The sequence below is a fragment of the Pogoniulus pusillus genome, chromosome 25 (assembly GCF_015220805.1).
Source record: "Pogoniulus pusillus isolate bPogPus1 chromosome 25, bPogPus1.pri, whole genome shotgun sequence".
Lineage (NCBI taxonomy): Eukaryota > Metazoa > Chordata > Aves > Piciformes > Lybiidae > Pogoniulus > Pogoniulus pusillus.
The window spans coordinates 382,223-402,173 of NC_087288.1; the positions used below are offsets into that span (position 1 = coordinate 382,223).

Here is a 19,951-nt window from a genome sequence, read left to right on the forward strand (position 1 = left end):
TAACTCTATGGGTGTCTCGTGTAGGTGTGCTTGCCCTCGAGGCTGTGTGTGTGTCTGTGCCCTGTGCCCATGCATGTGTCACCCCATGTCTTTGCCAGGCTGCAGTGCACGTCTGTGTGTGACAGAAGGTGTGCTGGGGATGAGTGTGCCCGGGCTCACGCTGCCTGTGCATGTCCTTTTTCGTGCATGTGTGTGCCCACGTGCGAGTTTGTGTGTCCTTGTGTGTGCCCAGGCTCACCCCTGTGTGTGCGTGCCCGTGTACTCCTGTGCCCACGTGTGCGTATGCCTGAGGTCACGCTGCGTGTGCGTGTCTGTGTGTCTGTGTGTGTGCCCAGGCTCACCCCTGTGTGTGCGTGCCCGTGTACTCCTGTGCCCACGTGTGCGTATGCCTGAGGTCACGCTGCGTGTGCGTGTCTGTGTGTCTGTGTATGTGCCCAGGCTCACCTCTGTGTGTGCGTGCCCGTGTACTCCTGTGCCCACGTGTGCGTATGCCTGAGGTCACGCTGCATGTGCGTGGCCAGGCTCACCCTGCCCGTGCGCTTGTCCATGGAGCCGTGCCCGTGCGCCCGTGTGCCTGCGTGCGTCTTGGCGCCGTCGGTCTGCCGGTGTGGACGTGGCCGCTCTCCGTGGTGCTGAAGCCGCGGGCGGGGCGGAGGCGTCAGCTGTGCAGCAGGAGGTGTGGAAAGAAAGATGATGTCACCAGTACTGCCAGTAGCTCAAGGGTGGGGACAAGGCTCTTTGCACAGAATCACTACGCTTGAAAGGTCACCTCAGATCATCCAGGCCAGCCTTCTACCCCACCATGGCCACTAAACTCACCTTTCGCACACAGCAGCTCTGTCCCTGCTCCTCTTTCCCCTGGGCACCACAGATGTCCTGACTCAGCAGCGCATCTGGCCAGGACCCTGCGCTGCAGCTCTGCTACTATTACTGCTATGAGCTGTGCCAAGTCCTGTCCCTTTCTGCCCCTGCTCCAGTGCCTGCATCTGGCCTCCCTGCTCTTCTCCACGTTTAACCTCAGCCTGCAGCTCACACATACCACTGCCTGCCCTGATGTTCTCCTCTGTGATAGAATCATGGCATTGCTTGGATTAGAACAGCCCTTCAAGAGCACCCAGTCCAACATCAACCCAACCCCACCATGGCCACTAAACCAGGGCCCCAAGTGCCATGGGCACACCTGTCTGCAACACCTCCAGCCATGGGCATTCCACCACCTCCCTGGGCAGCCTCTGCCACTTCCTGACCACTCTGCCACCAGACATTTTTCCTTCCCTCCAAACTAACCCTCCCCTGGCGCAGTTCCAGGCCAGTTCCTCTCCTTCTCTCACTTCAGATCAGGCAGCAGAGCCCAAGCCCAGCTCCCTGCAGCCTCCTCTCAGGAGCTGCAGAGAGCAATGAGCTCTGCCCTCAGCCTCCTCTGCTCCACACTGCACACCCCCAGCTCCCTCAGCTGCTCCTCCCCAGCCCTGCTCTCCAGCTCCCTCACCAGCTTGGTTGTCCTTCTCTGGACCTGCTCCAGCCCCTCAGTGTCCTTCTGGGAGTGAGGGCCCAAAACTGAAGGCAGTATTAGAGGTGCAGCCTCACCAGTGCCCAGTACAGGTACTTGGACTTTTTTATTGGTCAGAGGTTTAAGGCATGAAGAGAGGTAGAAGAGAGGTAAAAATGAAGACAAAATCTCTGTGGGAGCAGAATTCTGGAGGTGTTCCAGAGACATTGCATCAAAACCTGGTCTGTGATGTGTTCAGCATCCTAAGGTGTTTGCAAGCAGCTTTCATGCAATTCCCACTCAGCATGCAGGTGATTGAAGGACTACAGGTGTCCACAGGAGGATGGAGAGCATGTCCATGGCCAAGGCCTTGGTTTTGTATTGCACAGAGGCTATAAAAGGCCTAAGAATGAACTTCCCTGCTGAGAAAGAGCCAGAGCAGGAAAACAGTGGGACTTCAGCAGGCCTGTGAAGTGCTTAGAAGCAGAGAGCAGTGACAGCAGGACTGGAAGGTTTAACTGGAAACAGACTTTGCCACAAGCAGAGCACAGGGCAAAGGGAAGGCAGAAGTCCCCTGTGAAAAGGAGAAAAAGAGAAGAGGGCACAAGAGAGGGGAAGAGAGAAGAGAGAAGGAGAAGAGAAAGAAATGGAAAAAGAAAAAAAAAAACAAAAAAGAGAGAAAAGAGAAGGGGAAAGGGAGAAGGAAGGGAGAAGAGAAAGAAGAGAGTGAAGCCATCTCCTGCCTGATTGCCCCCAGCCCAGTCTGTGCCACCAGCAGCTCTCCTGCTGGGCTGGTGCAGCAAGTGAAGCTGTGCTGTTGGCAGCATGGCTCTGTACTCTGCTCCAGAGATCATCTGGGCCTTCAGACTCTGCCTGTGCCTCTGTCCGTCAGAGCAGCTCTGGCTGGTGCCCCTCAGCTCACAAAGAGAGAAGGCTGCTGATGGTTGTCCTGGGTTTGCTGGGCCAGGCTCCCAGCCAGCCTGCACAGCTGACTCCAGGGGTATCCCAGACTGTGGCCATCACAACCAGGACAAAGTGGGACGCTTGAGAAGAGAGAAGCTTCCTCCCTGGGCTTCTCCTCACTTTGCCCTTCTTCCAGCTCCTGAGCCATGCCTGGATGCTGCGAGTGCTGCCCTTGGCTGGGTGAGTGTCACTTTCCATCCCTTCTGTTGGAAGTGGAGCAAATTTGACTGCTTCATTCTATCCATCTTCATCCCACCCTGTGGCTCTGCTTCTCTTCTCCTGAGTCCCTTCTCCTTCCCTCCTTTCTTCTCCTGATGCCCCTTTCTCCATCTCTCCTACCTTCTCCTGATGCCTCCTTCTCTGCCAGGGAGGGTCAATCAGGTGACAGAGCAGCTGCTATGGGCTAAATGTTCCGCCGGGTGTGTTCTCCTAGAGCACCCTCAAGCCGACCCCAAGTTGTCCTCCCTCAGAAGCAGCCCTGCCTGGCACCTTTGGAACACAGCATATGGCCATGTCTCAGGGAAATGAGTTTTGGGGTCTTCCCACCTGGACTCCGAGGGGGACAGCATTACTTCAGTCGCTTTAATTGTACTTAACCCACTTAGATCACAGGCAGCTCTCACTCCAACAGCTTTACGTTTGTTAAACAGTGGCAAGTGCCACATTCATCATTTTTCCTGCTCAGAGGAGCAGAGAGCAGATTTGCTTCGCTCCTTTATGCAGCAAAGGAGAGACAAGCTCCCTGAAAGTTCCTTTTTCAAAAGTTCTGAAGTTAAAATGACTTCCAGTGATGCTGAAACTGGAAAGCCATGGAGAGGCTGCTCTGAATTTTCCCTGATAGCTCATTAGAAGAGAGAAAAAAGCAGTAAAATCTGTCAAACAGGAAATCCAGACCTCTGCTGACACCAGGCATGGCTTCACTGCTAGCTGAGGATCAATTTTATTTTGTGCAGAACTCCTAAAAGCCAAAGAGACATTTAACAACTTTTTTCCTTCCCAGTGTCAAGCCAAATGAAAGTTTATCTGTGCTTTAGCACCACCTCTGATACTGAAGTGGATCCCAGCAGGCCAGACTAGAGCTTCTCTGAAGATATAACAGGTAATGATGGATAGCAGTAACAATGTCTTTCCTGACAGGGTGCCCAGATCTTGCTTTCCCTGCCTTCAGAGCTACCTGACAAAATGCATGGAGCTGGCACTGGCAAAAATACACAATCATGGAACGTTTGGCTTGGAAAAGCCCTGCAAGAGCATCTAGTCCAGCCAGCAACCCAACCCTACTGTGGCCACTAAACCCTAAGTGCCATGGCCACAGCTTTCTGAAGCACCTCCAGGGGTGGTGACTCCACCACCTCCCTGGGCAGCCTCTGACCACTGCACATCACAGAAAATGGGAATCTCACCCAGCTTCAGCATGCAGAAAGCAGGTGTCCAAAGTCTACTCCGGTCACCAGTTACCCTTTGCAGTCAGGAGGCTGAAATAGGCTCTTAAAATAGAATCATGAGATCAGGCTGGATGAGGCGTTCAGCAGCATGGTCTAGTGGGAGGTGCCCCTGCCCATGTCCAGAGGACTGGAACTGGATGATCTTTCAGGTCCCTTCCAGCCCAAACCATTTTATGAATCTATGAATGAAATTCGTTCAGTTGGCAAAGACCTCTGCAATTGAGCCCAGCCACCAAACTAACACCACCACGGCCCAGAGTGCTGTGTCCACAGGTCCCTTGAACACCCAGCAGCAGCCTTTTCTTCTGGCAGGCTGTTGGTGTGACCTGCAGGTACCTGCTTGCACTTGAGAGGAGTCATCCAAGCAAAATCTGCTCTCTCTCCACTGGTTTAGGTGTCAGTAACTAGATGAGACACAAACATCTGTCCTGTGCATAACGACATTGGCACAGATGGGCTGACAGATTTCAGGAGTGTAGGACAAGAGGGAGGCCAGAGGAGTTTGTTGTCTTACAGCAGCTGCTGGAACAGGAGAAGAAGGCCTGCAAAAGGGGCCTGTGATGCTCATGCAAAAATGTGTTCTGCTTCAGGCATACAGGGCTGGAAGGAACCCAGCCTCAGCCGGCGGAATGTGCTGGAGAACAGGAGGAGATGCACGGTCATGAATGGTCTGAGACAGGCACAGACCTACTGCTACGGGGAGGCAGTGAGAACAGAATCATTTGGGGGATGCAGAGGCCACAAAACAGACACAAGAAGATCAAACACAGATTGATTCAGGCTGGAAAATGTTTCCAAGAGCATCCAGTCCAACCCTCAACCCAACCCCACCATGGCCACTAAACCACAGCCCCAGGTGCCACGGCCACACCTGTTTGGAACTTCTCCAGGGATGGAGACTCCATCACCTCGTTGGGCAGCCTCTGCCAGTCTCTGACCACTCTTGTGGCAAAGAAATGGCTATGGTTTAGTGCCCATGGTGGGGGTGAGTTGGTGGCTGGACTGGATGGTCTTGGAGGGCTTTTCCTGCCTTAATGATTCTATGATTGTATAAATGTAAGTCTGTAAGTCACTACCATCCAGGACCTCGGAGGAGAGAAGCTTTAGAGGTTTAGAGGAGCCTAAATCGCTCATTTTTGTTCACTGAACAACTATTTCTGGGGGAAGCTGAAGCCTGGGAAGCAGTTGGGTGCTCTCAGAGGTCTTTTCCAAGTGAAACTGTTCTATGATCAGCAAACCCACTGAATGCAAAGTGTTTGGTGGGACACTGGAGCAGGCTGCCCAGAGAGGCTGTGCATGCCCTCTCCCTGGAGGTACTCCAGGCCAAGCTGGATGAGGCCTTGAGCTACCCGGTCAAGGGGAACATGTCCCTGCACTGGCAGGGAGGTTTGAACAAGATGCTCCTGAAGGTTGTTTCCAGCCCAACCCAATCTATGAATCTCCAAATGCAAGCAGCAGTTTGTTTTTTGGAGAGGCCATCAGCATCTAGTTGTACCCTTACCAGGTCTCAGTGCTAAAGAAAAGGAGGTCAGGAAGCCTGGAGGAGAAGCGATGCTAAAAGCAGGCTGGCAGTGGGGCAGCTGGAGGGCAGGAGCAGAAGGTGCTGCCCAGCTCCAGTTACAAAGTGCTGAGGATGGAAATGGGCAAAGCTCAGCAAATGCTGTTGAAGCTGCTGGGGATGATTTGCTGCTTGTGCCACAGCAAATGGATTTGCTTTGATCCAAGAGCTCTACCCTGTCAGCCCCCACCACTGTGGAGCCCACGGAGGCGGCAGAGGCTGAGTCATTGCCTTGCTGAACAGATCATTAAGGGCAGCCTCACTTGGAAGGATTTTATTTTGCAAACCAGTCAGTCCAGAGCCCTTGGTACTCCCTGACTACAGGAATTCAGGGGGAGGATGGAAACTGTGCCAGGGGAGGTTCAGGTTGGAGAGAAGCAAAAATGTCTTTGGTGTCAGAGTGGTCAGGGAGTGGCAGAGGCTGCCCAGGTATTGGTGGAGTGCCCATGGCTGGAGGTGTTGCAGAAAGGTGTGGCCACAGCACTCAGGGCCAAGGTTCAGTGGCCATGGCAGGACTGGGTTATGTTGGACTGGATGCTGTGGGAGATCTTTTCCAACCACAATACTTGTATGAGTCTCTGATCTAGATGTGGGTTCTGAGTGTAGATTTTAAAGCAGGAGTGAGCACAGTTCTGCCTTGCTGCTTATTTTGTGAGTGCTCCTAAAGATTCCTTACTTTAACACCACTGCATATGCTGAGGGAGGACTGGCTGGAACAAGAATCTAAAGGAGTCATCTCAGAACCCTGTTTCACAGCACCATAGAATTGTTTGGCTGGAAAAGCCCTCTGAGATCATCCGGTCCAGCCAGTAACCCAACCCCACCACAGCCACTAAACCACAGCCCCAGGTGCCATGGCCACAGGCTTCTCCAGGGATGAGGACTCCACCATCTCCCTGGGCAGCCTTCCGTGCTGCATGGAAAGTGCCCTCAGATACTGGACAATTCCACACTAACCTCCAGTGGCAGCCAGCACTGTAAAAAAGCAGAAGCTGACCTCACGAGTTTGGGCGAGACAGAATCAGATTGCACTGGTGGGGAAGGCACCTCGAAAGGTCATCTTGTCCCTGCAGTGAGGAGGGGCAGCCCCAGCTAGATCAGGTTGCTCAAAGGTCATGAAGCCTGAGCTCAGATGTGTCTTGGCATGGGTCATCCACCTCCTCTCCCGTTGGAGCTGTGATCCAGCTGCTATCAGATGTATGAATTTGATCAGAGCGGTGAGGAGCAGCAGGAAAGGCCTCCTGAAGAGATTCAGCTCCCTAAACCAATCGACAGTAGATGACAGCTTAAGAAGATCACCGCAGGGCCTCACGAGTGTCTCCGAAACCCAGCGCAAATTCCTGGCAAGCAGAAGTGAGCTCCCTTTGTGGTTTGCTTTCATTCAGCTGCATCCAGCTATGAAAGGGCCATCAAACACAGCGCTAATTAGCAGTCACTTTACGAGTCTCCAGAAGCAGTCTCTCGGCTGACAGGAGCTGTTTGATGGTGTCACAGTCTCAGCAAACCTTGTTTCTGCTTTGGGCCAGGAGCAGATTCACAGATGAATAGAAAGGTTTAGCTGGGCAGGGACACCTCCCATCAGCCCAGGTTGCTCAGGGCCTCATCCACTCTGGCCCTGAACACCTCCACAGCCCCCCTGGGCAACCTGTGCCAGCGTCTCCCCATCCTCACTGTCAATTCCTTCCTCCTCTTCACTCTCAATCTCCCCTCTCTAGCTCAAAGCCATTGTCCCTCGTCCTGGCACACCCTTTGTCAGAAGTCCTTCCCCAGCTCTCCCGGAGCCTCTTTAAGTACTGGAAGGCCAAACAAGACAGACTCTGCCCAGCAGAGAAACACCTCAGGGTGCCGGTTCACAGCAAGCTGGAGATCAGCCAGCCTGTGGCCAGGAAGGGCAACAGCATCCTCAGCTGGGTCAGGAGCAGTGGGAGAAAAGCTCTGGTGCCAGGAAAATACCAGTGGCTGATGCCAGGAAATGATCTTCAAGTCTGACTGGGCAGCAAGCCACAGAAGATGCTGCTCTCCTTTTGGGGCTTCCATTAGAGCTCTTTGGCTGGCACTGTACCAAAGCCACAGATCATCAAAGCATGGAACACTGCTCCTCCTGCAGTCTCCTTTACATCTACTGCACTGGATCATAGAATCACCAACAGCAGGGGTTGGGAAGGGACCTCTGCAGGTCATCCAGTCTAATCCCCTTGCCAGAGCAGGGACATCCAGGGCAGGGCACCCAAGAGGGTTTTGAAAGCCTCCAGAGCAGGAGACTCCACAGCCTCCCTGGGCAGCCTGCACCAGGCCTCCAGCACCCTCACACCAAACAACTTTCCCCTTAAGTTCAAGTGAAGCCTCCTGGGTTCCAGTTTGTGCCCCTTGCCCCTTTCCTGTCCCTGCAAGAGCCCAGCCCCAGTCTCTTGCCCCCTACCCTTTAGCTCTTGCTGAGCACTGATCAGATCCCCTTGGAGCAGCTCTTCTGCAGGCTCTCAGCCCCAGGGCTCTCAGCCTTTGCTCCTCAGAGAGGATCCAGGCCTCTCAGCATCTTGGTGGCCTCCACTGGACTCTCTCCAGTAATTCCCTGTCCCTCCTGAGCTGGGGAGCCCAGCACCGGACACAGTACTGCAGGTGTGGTCTCAGCAGGGCAGAGTAAAAGGGAGAAGAAGCTCTCTGCTGGGGTGTCCCAGGGCTCTCAGCCTGAGTGAAGCTCACAGCTGCAGGACTTATCCTTTGAAGTTCTTACGGCTGCCTTGCTGGGGTCCTGTTCTCCCCAGAGATGGCTTCTGCTGAGATGCAGACCAAGAGCTCACAGCAGTGACACACAGGTGGATCTGCAAGAGCAGGGAAGGTGTCCTCCTTTGGCTGGGCTGGCAGGGCTTGATCAATCACCACTTCATACCTTCAAATTCATCTCTGCTTGCAAAGCCTGCTAATGTCAGCACTGCTTCATAGAACCATGGAATTGTTTGGGTTGGAAAGGCCCTCCAAGGGCATCCAGTCCAACAGCAACTCAACCCCACCGTGGCCACTAAACCCTGTCCCCAGGTGCCCTGGCCACACCTGTCTGGAACCCCTCCAGGCATGGGGACTGCACCCCCTCCCTGGGCAGCCTCTGCCAGTCCCTGACCACAGCAGCTACACGACAGAAAATGTCACAGAGTGGCAGGGGTTGGAAGGGACCCTGCAGACCACCCAGTCCAAGGCAGGGGCACCTGGAGGAGGTCACACAGGAACATGTGCAGGTAGGTTTGGAAAGTCCACAGAGGAGGAGTGCCCCATCCCACCAAGTCTGGGAGGATCTGGGTTGAACTTAGGGCTGAGAGCAAGTGAACGAAAGGAGCTGGAGCATCATGAGAGAGCTGCGCACCGGCAGCTGGGCACTGCCGAAGGCAGGTCTGACAATGACCCCAGGGCGTGCTCCCGGGCAGCAGCCAGGCAGCCTCCCCGCAGGGAGCGGCAGCAGGGCACTCGCCTGGGAAGCAAACGGCTTGCGAGGGGAGAGAAATTGCATCTCCCACCGGTTAACTTCCTGAAAGCCTTCCAAGCACCCAGATACAGCCATCAAAAGCAGGACCGTGTGGGGAAATTGGCTTTTCCTGCTTTCTGAAGCTCGCTGATGGCATTTGGAAGGGTTTAGAGGCTGTTTATTTAAAGGTCACTGTGGGTGCTGAGCAGGCTGTGCTGGATTCACAGCAGAAGCCTTGGAAACCATCAGCTCTCCCGAGTGCACAATGAGATTGCTCTGTCACCTCCAGCAACGTCTTCCTTAGATCAGGGGGGCTGTGCCTTGCCACAGAACACCACCTCTGACTCACCACACACCGACATTCAGCAAGTCCTGCAAGCTCCCACGGTATCTCTTGACCTAGGGCCGTGCCTGCGGCACCTGGTTGGTGTGGGTGACCCTCAGTGGCATCCTGCAGAACGAGAACACCTGGAGGTGTGCCAGACAGGTGTGTCCATGGCACCTGGGGATGTGGTTTAATGGCCACGGTGGGGTTGAGCAGCTGGCTGGACTCTGAGCTCGGAGAGTTTTCCCAAGCCAAGCAGTTGTGTGGCTCTATGAAACTCATCCACCTGCAGCTGTAGGAATCACACTTGTCAAAGGATGCAGCACAGAGTGGGGGGCTGGAAGGGACCTGCAGAGATCACCCAGTCCAATTCCCTGCCAGAGCAGGGGCACCCAGGAACACCTGCCGCCGGGGTTTGCAGTCTCTAGAGAAGGAGCCTCCATAGCCTCTCTGGGCAGCCTGCTGCACACCTGTCTGCCACCACAGCTGGAGGTTCTGGCCAGACGTTTCAAGAGGCACTGCAGCAAGTGGTTTGCAGCAAGTTTCTGGGCTTGCTGCACAGAAATCAAGAGCTGGCAACAGAGAATGGCTTTGACTGGGAAAGCCTTTTGAGTCCACCCCTTCTCTGACTCTGCCAGGCTGGGGCTGAGCCATGGCCCTCAGCACCACAACTCTGCCCCTGGGAAACACCTCCAGGTGCTGGTCACTTAGGGTTGCCATCAACTTTCCATCTAGAGGACCTTCCACCCTGCTGCACTCATCTGTGCCTTGCAAAAGGTTATTCCTGCAAGTGATTGCCTGGTACAAGAGTGAGCACTGAGCTGTTACCACACCTCTGGCTCCTATGAATCAGTACAGACTCCTGCAACTCCAGCAGCAACAGAGAGAGCAGCCAGGTCAGAATGGAGCTCTTGCTTGCAAGAGTCACCTCAGTCAGCTGCCTGCTAGGAGGAAATTCCTGACAGTGAGGGTGGGCAGACACTGGCACAGGATGCTCAGGGAGGCTGTGGATGCCTCCTCCCTGGAGGTGTTCAGGACCAGGCTGGATGAGGCCTAGAGCAACCTGGGCTGGTGGGAGAAGTCCCTGCCTCTGGCAGGGGCTGGCACTGGACGATCCTTAAGGTCCTTTTCAACCCAACTACTCTATGGATCTTCACTAAGGGACTCTTCAGCGCCCTGGTTTGTGAATCAGGAGCTTCCCATCTTCTCCCAGGCCCCTGCACAGTACAGAATCGTCGCAGCATTTTGGTTGGAAGAGACCTTCCAGCTCCTCCACCCAACTACTCTCTGACTCTGCTAGGCTGGAGCTAAGGCATGGCCCCCAGCACCGCGGCTCTGCCCCCGGGAAACACCTCCCCTCGCCGCTGCAAACTCCACACACGAAGCTCTTGGCATGGGCTGTGAAAGGGACAGAGAAGCAAAGAAAGGCTCTGCTCTCTCCAGAATAAACACAAAAGGACAACATCTCATCTTTGGTTCTGAAACCAGTGCATAGGCACAGCCCCGGGCATTGGAAGTGTTCTGCAGAAACAAAGATGAGCCCGGCCCCGGCTGCACTCCTGCCACTGCTCGCTAACACAAGTCCCAACCACACAACGACTGATGTTCTTGCTGAGCAGGACAAGGCTCAGGGAGTAACAATCAACTGACACCTGCCCTCTGAGGTCACATCTGGAGCCTTGTGCCCAGGGCTGGGCTGCCCAGCTCAAGGACAGGGACTTGCTGCAGAGGGCACAGCAAAGGGCTGCACAGCTGCTGAGGCCTGGAACATCTCTGTGAGCAGCAAAGGCTGAGAGCCCTGCACCTGCTTAACCCTGGACAAGAGCAGCCTGAGGGGAGCTGAGCAGTGCTCAGCAGTGCTTCAAGGCTGGGGGGCAGGAGGGTGGGACCAGACTGTGTTCAGTGCCGCCCAGTGCCAGGACAAGGGGCAGTGGGCACAGACTGGAACGTCAGAAGCTCCACCTGAACACGAGGAGGAACTTCTGTAACTGGAGGGTGCTGGAGGCCTGGAGCAGCTGCCCAGAGAGGTGATGGAGTCTCCTTCTCTGGAGGCATTGCAGACCCACCTGGAAGTGTTCTGGGTGCCCTGCCCTGGGTGCCCTGCCTTGGCAGGGGTTGGACTGGGTGATCTGCAGGGTCCCCTTCAAGCCCTGCCCCTCTGTGATTCTGTGACACACAGGAGACAGAGCTGTGCTGCTGCACGCTCCTGGTGGGTCTGTGGCAGGAGACTGATGTGCTAATCCCTCAGACAAACAGCAGCTGCCAGGCTGCTTCCCTCCACTGCTGTTTGGAGACACAAGCAAGCTTCATTTGCAGCTGAGGCCAGTGACAAAGCTGCCACCGACAGGCCTTCATCCCTCACTCTGAAGTGCCTGGGCTACACGAGGTGTAACAGCACACAAGTGCAAGCTGTTTCCAGCAGCACTTCCCCAATCTTCTCATTGCCTCCAGCCCAGCCAATATTTGCTAATCAGACAAAGCAGTTCCACACAAAACTGTGTCCTGTCCCAGCCTGGTGGAGCTGCAGCCCATTCCTGCTGGGCACTGGAAGGGTGGCTGGCTTCCCAGCAGCCCTTCCATCCACCACAAAGCAGTGACTGAGAGTGACGCAGGACCTGCAGAACTGCCATGGGCTGGTGCCATCCATTCCCAGCACCCAGAGAGCTCACTGTGCCCTAGCACCCACCAGAGATGGCACTGCACCAACAGGCTGTTATCACAAATAGAGGATCACAAAGGGCAGAGAGGCTGACCTGGGCAACATGAAGTCAGCCTGGAGAGAAGGTGACGTATCACAGATTGCATTGGGCTGGAAGGGACCCTCCCAAGGTCACCTTATTCAAGTCCCCTGCAGGCAGCAGGGACACCTCCAGCTGCAGCAGGCTGCACAGGGACACCCCAAGCCTGACCTTCAATGTCTCCAGGGGTAAAGCCTCAACTACCTCCTTGGTGGGCAGCCTGTGCCAGTCTCTACCCACCCTCCCTGTGCAGAGCTTCCTCCTGGTGCCCAACCTAACTCTGCCCTGCTCCACTTCCAAACCACTGCCCTCAGCCTGTCCCCACAGCCCCTTCTGAGCAGTCCCTCCCCAGCCTGCCTGCAGCTCCCCTGCACACACTGAAGTGCAGCTCTGAGCTCTCCCTGCAGCCTTCTCCTCTCCAGGCTGAGCAGCCCCAGCTCTGCAGCCTGTCCCCACAGCAGAGGCTCTCCAGCCTCTGAGCACCTCCATGGCCTCCTCTGGACCCTCTCCAGCAGGTCCAGGTCTCTCTTGTGCTGGGGGCCCCACACCTGATCTACAGACCCAGAAGATCCACTGATAACAGAAATAAGAGAGAAAAGAGAGGGAAAGAGGAAGCTCAGTTTCCCCCGTGCTGGTCTCTGACTAAACACCTGCTGAAGAGATGTGTCCATTGGAGTCCTGGCATGCAGGGAGGTGTGCAGAACAGAGCTGGGGTGGAGGGGAAAGCTGGACGAGTGGCTTTGAGCTGAGAGAGGGCAGACTGAGACTGGAGATGAGGAAGAAATTCTTGCCAGTGAGGGTGGGGAGACAGTGAAACAGGTTGCCCAGGGAGCCTGTGGATGCCTCCTGCTTGGAGGGTTCAAGACCTGGGCTGGTGGGAGGTGCCCCTGCCCATGGCAGGGGGTTGGACTGGATGAGCCTTCAGGTCCCTACCAGTCCAGCCCTTTCTCCTGGTCTAGGATTCTGGGTCAGAAACCTGAGCACTCCAGTTAGGAATGCTGGGCACACTGATGTTCAGGTGTCCCAGGGCTGAAGCACTTCCCAACCACATCCTTCCTCAGCAGAGTCTGACAGCCACCGTGTAGGACCTAGCAGGGGGCAGAGGATGGAATTTCATGCAAGCTGAGGAAGACAAATGAAACCCTGTGCTGCTCTGGGCATCACTGAAAGCCTTTCCCTCCCCCTCTCCACTCCGCTCACCCTGGGTGACCAGAAAGGGCATTTGTGCATGTGTGTGGGGCACACACCACTCTGCTTTCCCTTTGCCTCTTCTCCCCTCTCTTTTGCTGCTCACCATGGTTACTGCCACCTCAGCTCCCAGCTTCCAGGCTCTCCCATGGATTGCTCTGGTTTTGGCAGCTCTCTCTGGCAGCAGAGCTTTGCAGTGCCGGCCTGGCCAGCTCTGGAACTCTTACTGCCTTTCTCAGCCCATTTGGCCCAGCAGTCTCCCTCCTTCCCATGCTGTGTCCTGACAGGCTCCCCGGAGCAAGCTGGAAGTGCTCAACTTTCATCCCAGCTCCACTATCAGTTTCCCTGTTATCTTTCCTGACCTTTGAGGAATATTTTGGCCTTGTCCTCTTGATCTTTGATGTGGTATTTGTAGAGCTCTGACTTGAACCAGACAGACACAACTGCAGGATCTCAAGCTGGGCTTACTTCATAGATTAACAGAAAGGGCTGGGCTGAAAGGGACCTCAAAGACCATGCAGTGCCAACCCCTGCAATGGGCAGGGATGCCTGCCACCAGTCCAGGATGCTCAAGGCCTCATCCAGCTTGGCCTTGAACACCTCTGTGCAGGAGGCACCCACAGACCCCCTGGGCAACCTGTGCCAGTGTCTCACCACTCTCACTGCAAAGAACTTCTTCCTCATCTCCACTCTCAGCCTCCCCTCTCCCAGCTTAAAGCCATTGTCTCTCATCCTGGCAGTCCCAGTCCTTGTCATGACTCTCCTGGAGCCCCTTCAGGCACTGGAAGGCTGCTCCAAGGTCTATCTGGAGCCTTCTTTTCTGCAGGTTGAAGAGCTGCAGCTGTCTCAGTCTGTCCCCAGAGCCCCATCCTCTGACTTGTGGCTGTGAAGGGCTTCAGCCAGGAGACTTTCTGCAGTCCTAGACAGGGCCAAGGTCAACCCTGAAACCACAGAAACAGAAGCTCACACTTGGCTCCTACCCAGCACTCGACAGGCTGCAGCAGAAGCTCTCTGCCACCTCCCCAGCCAGGCTGCTGCTCTCACCCCTGCTGCCTGGAAGGGACCAGCAGGGAGGAACCAGTGTGGTGCTGCCAGGGGTGACTGGGCTGGCTCTGACTGCCTTCAGAGCTTATCTCAGGGCATGTGAGCTTGTCACTGGGTCTCCTTGCTGGACTGCCTCTGCTTGGCAGACCTGGGCAAAGAAACTGATGAAAGGCTTTTATGTAGTGAAAGGAGAAAAATGCCTTTGCTGCAGGAGTGGTCAGGGACTGGCAGAGGCTGCCCAAGGAGGTGGAGGGGTCCCCATGCCAGGAGGTCTCCCAGAAAGGTGTGGCCATGGCACCTGAGGCCATGGTGGTCTCAGAGGACTTTTGCAACCTCAGTGGGTCTACGGCTCTATGATTTTCTGCTAGCACTCAAGTTTCAGAACCAAGTTTTGGCTGTTATCTGCTGTCAGTGTCCACTAAGCAGTGGGAGCTAGAGCTGAGGGTATCTACCTAGTTCCACAGGCACACTCATTATGTGAAATCAGCAGTGCCACAGACAGCTCCAGCAGGAGCACAGCACTGCCAGCCCTTTAGGAGACAATGGCACATCTCAGCCCCATGGAAGGGTTTTACAAAGGGACCTTGGAGCTCATCTAGTTTCAACCCCCATGGCACTGCAGGGACACCTTCCCATCCTCCAAACCATTACCCAGTTGCAGACTGCCTAGCAAGCAGCCACAGAATCACTGAGGCTGGAAAAGCTCTCTGAGGTTACAGCCTGCAGGCCAGGAAGGCTCTGGGGCAGAGTGTCTGGAAAGTGCCCAGCAGAGAAGGGCCTGGGGGCACTGGGAACAGCAGCAGGAGATGCCCTTTGAGAGTCCCTTCCAAGCCGATGCAATCTGTGATGTATCTCCCACAGAAAAGATGTTTTCTTCAGCCTGCATTGTTTAATGTCATCTGGGCCACCCCTCAGAGAATAGATGGCTTTGGAGGGTCTAATGTAAAAGCCACTATGAGGAATAAATTGCAATGAGTGGCATTAATGCTGCGAGATCCCTGCTGCACTGCTCCAGAAACACAAAAGCATCCCAGGCAGAGATAAACAACCACATCAATAACGACTCAAGAGGTGTTCAGCAGAAGGCAATGGCAGATTAAATCAATATCCTTATTTGCCCTCCCAGAGCCTACAGGCCCAGGTTTTGGGGCTGATAAGATGCAGCCTCCATGCAGTGAGCTGGAGGGAACCACCTGGCTATTGAGTCCTGAGTAGTTCCCACCAGCTCCTGTAAATCCCACCACAGCTCTGCCTTCTCCTTGGAGTGGCCGAGGACCTTTAGAAACCTTGACTGAGCTGCTGCTTGCATCTCTCTGCTAACAGAAAAGACCAAAGCAGGAAGCCTAAGCTGCTAATTCAAGTGTCAGAGCCAGACAGAACTGAGATTCATAGGTTCAGACTCATCTGGGTTGGAAGGGGCCTTGAAGGTCCCCAAGTTGCTATCCCCCTGCCATGGGCAGGGACACCTCCCACTAGAAGCCACCTGAAGCCATCTCACTGCAGCTAATGCAGAGTTCCCTGAGGGACTTCGGAGATCACAGGAACGTAGAACTGGTTTGGTTGGAGAAGACCTTCAGGATCACCCAGCCCAGCCCTTCTCTAGCTCTGCCAAGTCTAACCCTAAGCTATGGCTCTCAGCATCACAGCTCTGCCTCTGGGAAACACCTCCAGGGGTGGGGATTCAGCACCTCCTGGGCAGCCTGTGCCAGGCTGGCAAAGCCCTTTCAGGCAAGAAGCTTTCCTGATGTTTAAGCAAAACCTGCCCCGGTGCAACCTGAGACCACATCCTCTTATCCTCTCACTGGGCAGCAGAGTCCAAGCCCAGCTCCCTGCAGCCTCCTCTCCGGAGCTGCAGAGAGCAAGGAGTTCTGTCCTCAGCCTCCTCTGCTCCACACTGCACACCCCCAGCTCCCTCATCTCTGTTCTCTAGAGCCTGCCCCAGCTCTGTGCCCTTCTCTGCACCTGCTCCAGCCCAATCTCCCTGCAAAGCAGGACCAGCTATGGTAGGTCACAGGGGAACCCATACATGTGGGTTGTGAAGATCTCTAGGGAAGGAGGCTCAGAAGCTTTCCAGGCTGCGTGCTCCATGCTGTCAGCAGTGAGCCACCCTCAGCTGGCACAGAGCTGCAGTTCTGGAAACGTAAAGCATGGCAAACCTCTGGAATTCAGAGCCCTGTGCCCGTGCTCTGGGGAGCTTCTGCTCATCCATCTTCTGCTAACTGAGAGGAAGGGACTGCAAGGGGCTCCTCCTGAATATGCAGATCATGCTGTATTAATAAGCTCCAGCAGCTATATATTTTAGATCTAACTGTTAGGACTCAACGAAGGCAATAAGAGCAAATCAGATCTGGGTAATTTACATTTTTATAGCCCTTGCTAAAGCAAGCCAGGATTGACTTCTATTGCAAGAGAGGGCATGAGATAGTGCCTGAAAGTCTACTTACTGCTCTGGGGGGAGGCCCTGTTCTTCAGAAGAATTAAACACAGAATATGCAACAGCCATGGTGGGAAACAAACAAAAACAGCTCAGGAAGAGGTTCAGAGCAGGGCCAGGAGATGCTGAAGATGCTCAGGGGGCTGGAGCAGCTCTGCTCTGGGGATAGGCTGGCAGAATTGGGGCTGTTCAGCCTGCAGAAGAGAAGGTTCCAGGGCGACCTTAGAGTATCTGAGGGGGCTAAAGGAGAGCTGGGGTGAGAACAATGGCTTTGAGCTGGGAGAGGGGAGAGTGAGAGTGGAGATGAGGAAGAAATTCCTGACAGTGAGGGTGGGCAGATGCTGGCCCAGGTTGCCAGGGGAGGTTGTGGAAGCCTCCTGCCCAGAGGTGTTCAAGGCCAGGCTGGATGAGGCCTTGAGCAGCCAGGGCTGGTGGGAGGTGACCTTGAAGGTCCCTTCCAATCCAAGCCACTCTGTAAATCCATGAATCTGGGAAGGGTTAAAAGGAATTAAAGCCCAAATCCTTTTCCACCTGTGTTACAACCAGAGAGCTCCCCATGGCACGAGCACAGGGACAGTGCAGCACTGATTCCATCTCTGGAGAGTTCAGCTCTTCCCTGCTCAATACATTATTCATGCCCCATGCCATTTGTTTAGTGAAAAAGGATGGAGGGAAAGGCTTTTAAAGAGGATGGCAGCTTGTGTGTGTGACAGCTCCACAGCAGGAGAGAGGATGCAGATGGTCCCTTCCCAGTGAAAGATCCTGGTAGCCATGAAGACACAAAGGATCCCTCACTCTTCTGCTCCTCTTCAGTGGTCTTTGTGCTGCTCATTGTGCTACAGCTCCAGAATATCACAGGCAGCAGGAAGAGGATTTAAGGCACTCACCTGTGATAGCACAGCCAGAAAGAAACCCACAGCAAAACCTCAGCTCTTCAGGAAAGGAGACTTCAGCCCAGAGCCTTTTCCTTCACATCCTCACACTTCACTGCCTTTTGCCTATTGGAATTATGGAATGGAATCAGTTGGAAAAGACTTCTAAAATAAAAGTCAAGCCTTCAAACTATGGCCACACACTGAACCCTGTCCCTGAGAGCCAGGGGCACATCTCTCTGGAACCCCTCCAGCCATGGGCACTCCACCACCTCCCTGAGCAGCCTCTGCCACTCCCTGACCACTCTGCCACCAAAGACATTTTTCCTCCTCTCCAACCTAACCCTGCCCTGGCACCATCCCAGGCCAGTTCCTCTCCTTCTCTCACCTCAGAACAGGCAGCAGAGCCCAAGCCCAGCTCCCTGCAGCCTCCTCTCAGGGAGCTGCAGAGAGCAATGAGCTCTGCCCTCAGCCCCCTCTGCTCCACACTGCACACCCCCATCTCCCTCAGCTGCTCCTCCCCAGCCCTGCTCTCCAGACCCTGCCCCAGCTCTGTGCCCTTCTCTGCACCTGCTCCAGCCCCTCAGGGTCCTTCTGGCAGTGAGGGCCCCAAACTGATCCCAGGATTCAAGGCAAAAGGTAAAAAATCCTAATCTCTTGCATGGAATTGATCTCACCTGCCCATGAGAAGCAAGGATGGGCTGCTCTAAAGACCCCTCTCTGAGTGACAGCTGAGGAGACTCACTTGGAAGGTCATAGAATCTGGATCCAGCCTCTGCTGCAAGGGCTTTGGGATTGCTTTGCCACTTCACTGGAAACACAGGAGAACAGGGCCCCTGAGGAGGAAACAACCACAATGTCAAACAGGAGTGTCCCTAAATCGGGGCTTCAGGTAAAACCTACTCCCCCAGGGACATTTCAGGGACTGGCAGAGGCTGCCCAGGGAGGTGGTGCAGTGTCCATGCCTGGAGGGGTTCAAGACAGGTGTGCCCATGGCAATTGGGGCCAGGGTTGGGTTGCTGCTGGACTGGAAGATCTCAGAAGACTGTTCCACCCCAGCCCATCCCACGGTTCTAGCAGAACAGGAATGCTGAGCCCTGCCCCGGGCACTGTCCCACTGCTGGTGTTTCTAAGGGGCATCCTTCTCAGAACAAGGACAAAGGCTCCCAGGTGGTGCCTCCTGATTGCTGTTGCTGTGGGAGCTGCTGTTGCCATGGTGCTTGGCACTAGCTGCAGGCAGGTCCCTTCACACTGCTGCTGCTCCTGCAGCTCACCTGCCAGTGCCAGACCAGCATGGTGTGGGGCACTGCCCTGAGCCGCGGCCTGCAGCTGATGGCAGCTGGCAGCCCTGTCTCTGCTTCCTCTGCTCCAGGCTAAGCTCCCTCAGCTGCTCCTCCCCAGCCCTGCTCTCCAGAGCCTGCCCCAGCTCTGTGCCCTTCTCTGCACCTGCTCCAGCCCCTCAGGGTCCTCCTGGCAGTGAGGGCCCACAGCTGAACCCAGCACTCCAGCTGTGGCCTCAGCAGTGCCCAGTCCAGGGGCACAATCCTGCCCTGCTGCTGCCCACACCAGCGCTGCTGCAGGCCAGGCTGCTGGTGCCCTTCTCGCCCAGCTGGGATCAGCCTGGCTCATCTCCAGCTGCTGGCACCCAGCACCTCCAGCTCCTTGTCAGCCAGGCAACTTCCCAGCCACCTTTTCTTACCCTTTCCACCTTTCCCAGCACTGCCTGCCTGCTGTGGAGGCAGGGAATTACCATGGCTGAGTCAGCAATGAACACAAAAATAGAGTGATTTTGTTGTCCTGAAACCCTGCCCCCGAAACGATACACAGACATTACCTTAGCAGGCTCAGCTTGACTGAGAAGATCTCACAAGGACGCCTTAGATGAATGTGGCTGTTTTAGCAGTCAGGGAATGGCACAGGCTGAGCTCTAAGGACAGCTTTCCCAGGGTCAGGCCGAGCAGAGGGCTCGCTGCTCACAGGTGAGCCAGGCTGCCGAGGGGAAGGGCGGCGCAGGCGCTGGTCAGCTCGCTCTCCTTCCAGAGAGCCCTCAGGCCTGCTGAGCTTGCACAAGGCTGCTGACGGTGGGAGCTGCCCTAGGCAGGGTTCAGTCCCTCGGGAGCTCGTCCTTCACAGCGCCAGGGCACTCTGCGGGAACTGTGCGGGCGAGGAGCACCCCAAGGCGGGCAGCCCCTCACGGCTCCTACCATAGCCCCTCACGGCTCCCACCACAGCCCCTCACGGCTCCTACCACAGCCCCTCACGGCTCCTACCTTCACCACTCACTGCTCCTACCACAGCCCCTCACGGCTCCTACCATAGCCCCTCACTGCTCCTACCACAGCCCCTCACTGCTCCTACCACAGCCCCTCACGGCTCCTACCACAGCCCCTCACGGCTCCTACCTTCACCACTCACTGCTCCTACCACAGCCCCTCACGGCT

General features: G+C 55.4%; 1 long non-coding RNA gene across 5 annotated transcripts; it reads right to left on the reverse strand.

The window, feature by feature from the left end:
- Positions 1–452: 452 nt before the first annotated feature.
- On the reverse strand, positions 453–19,741 carry LOC135186468 (uncharacterized). Of its 5 annotated transcripts, none has more exons than XR_010306958.1 (4): positions 19,345–19,741; positions 18,256–18,346; positions 17,526–17,636; positions 453–662 (listed from the first exon to the last, which is right to left on the reverse strand). It is a non-coding gene; the product is annotated as an uncharacterized LOC135186468 (long non-coding RNA). The 5 variants fall into 5 exon arrangements; XR_010306960.1 differs by lacking the exon at positions 453–662 and adding an exon at positions 6,801–6,967; XR_010306956.1 differs by lacking the exon at positions 453–662 and adding an exon at positions 6,983–8,274.
- Between the last annotated feature and the right edge of the window lie 210 nt (positions 19,742–19,951).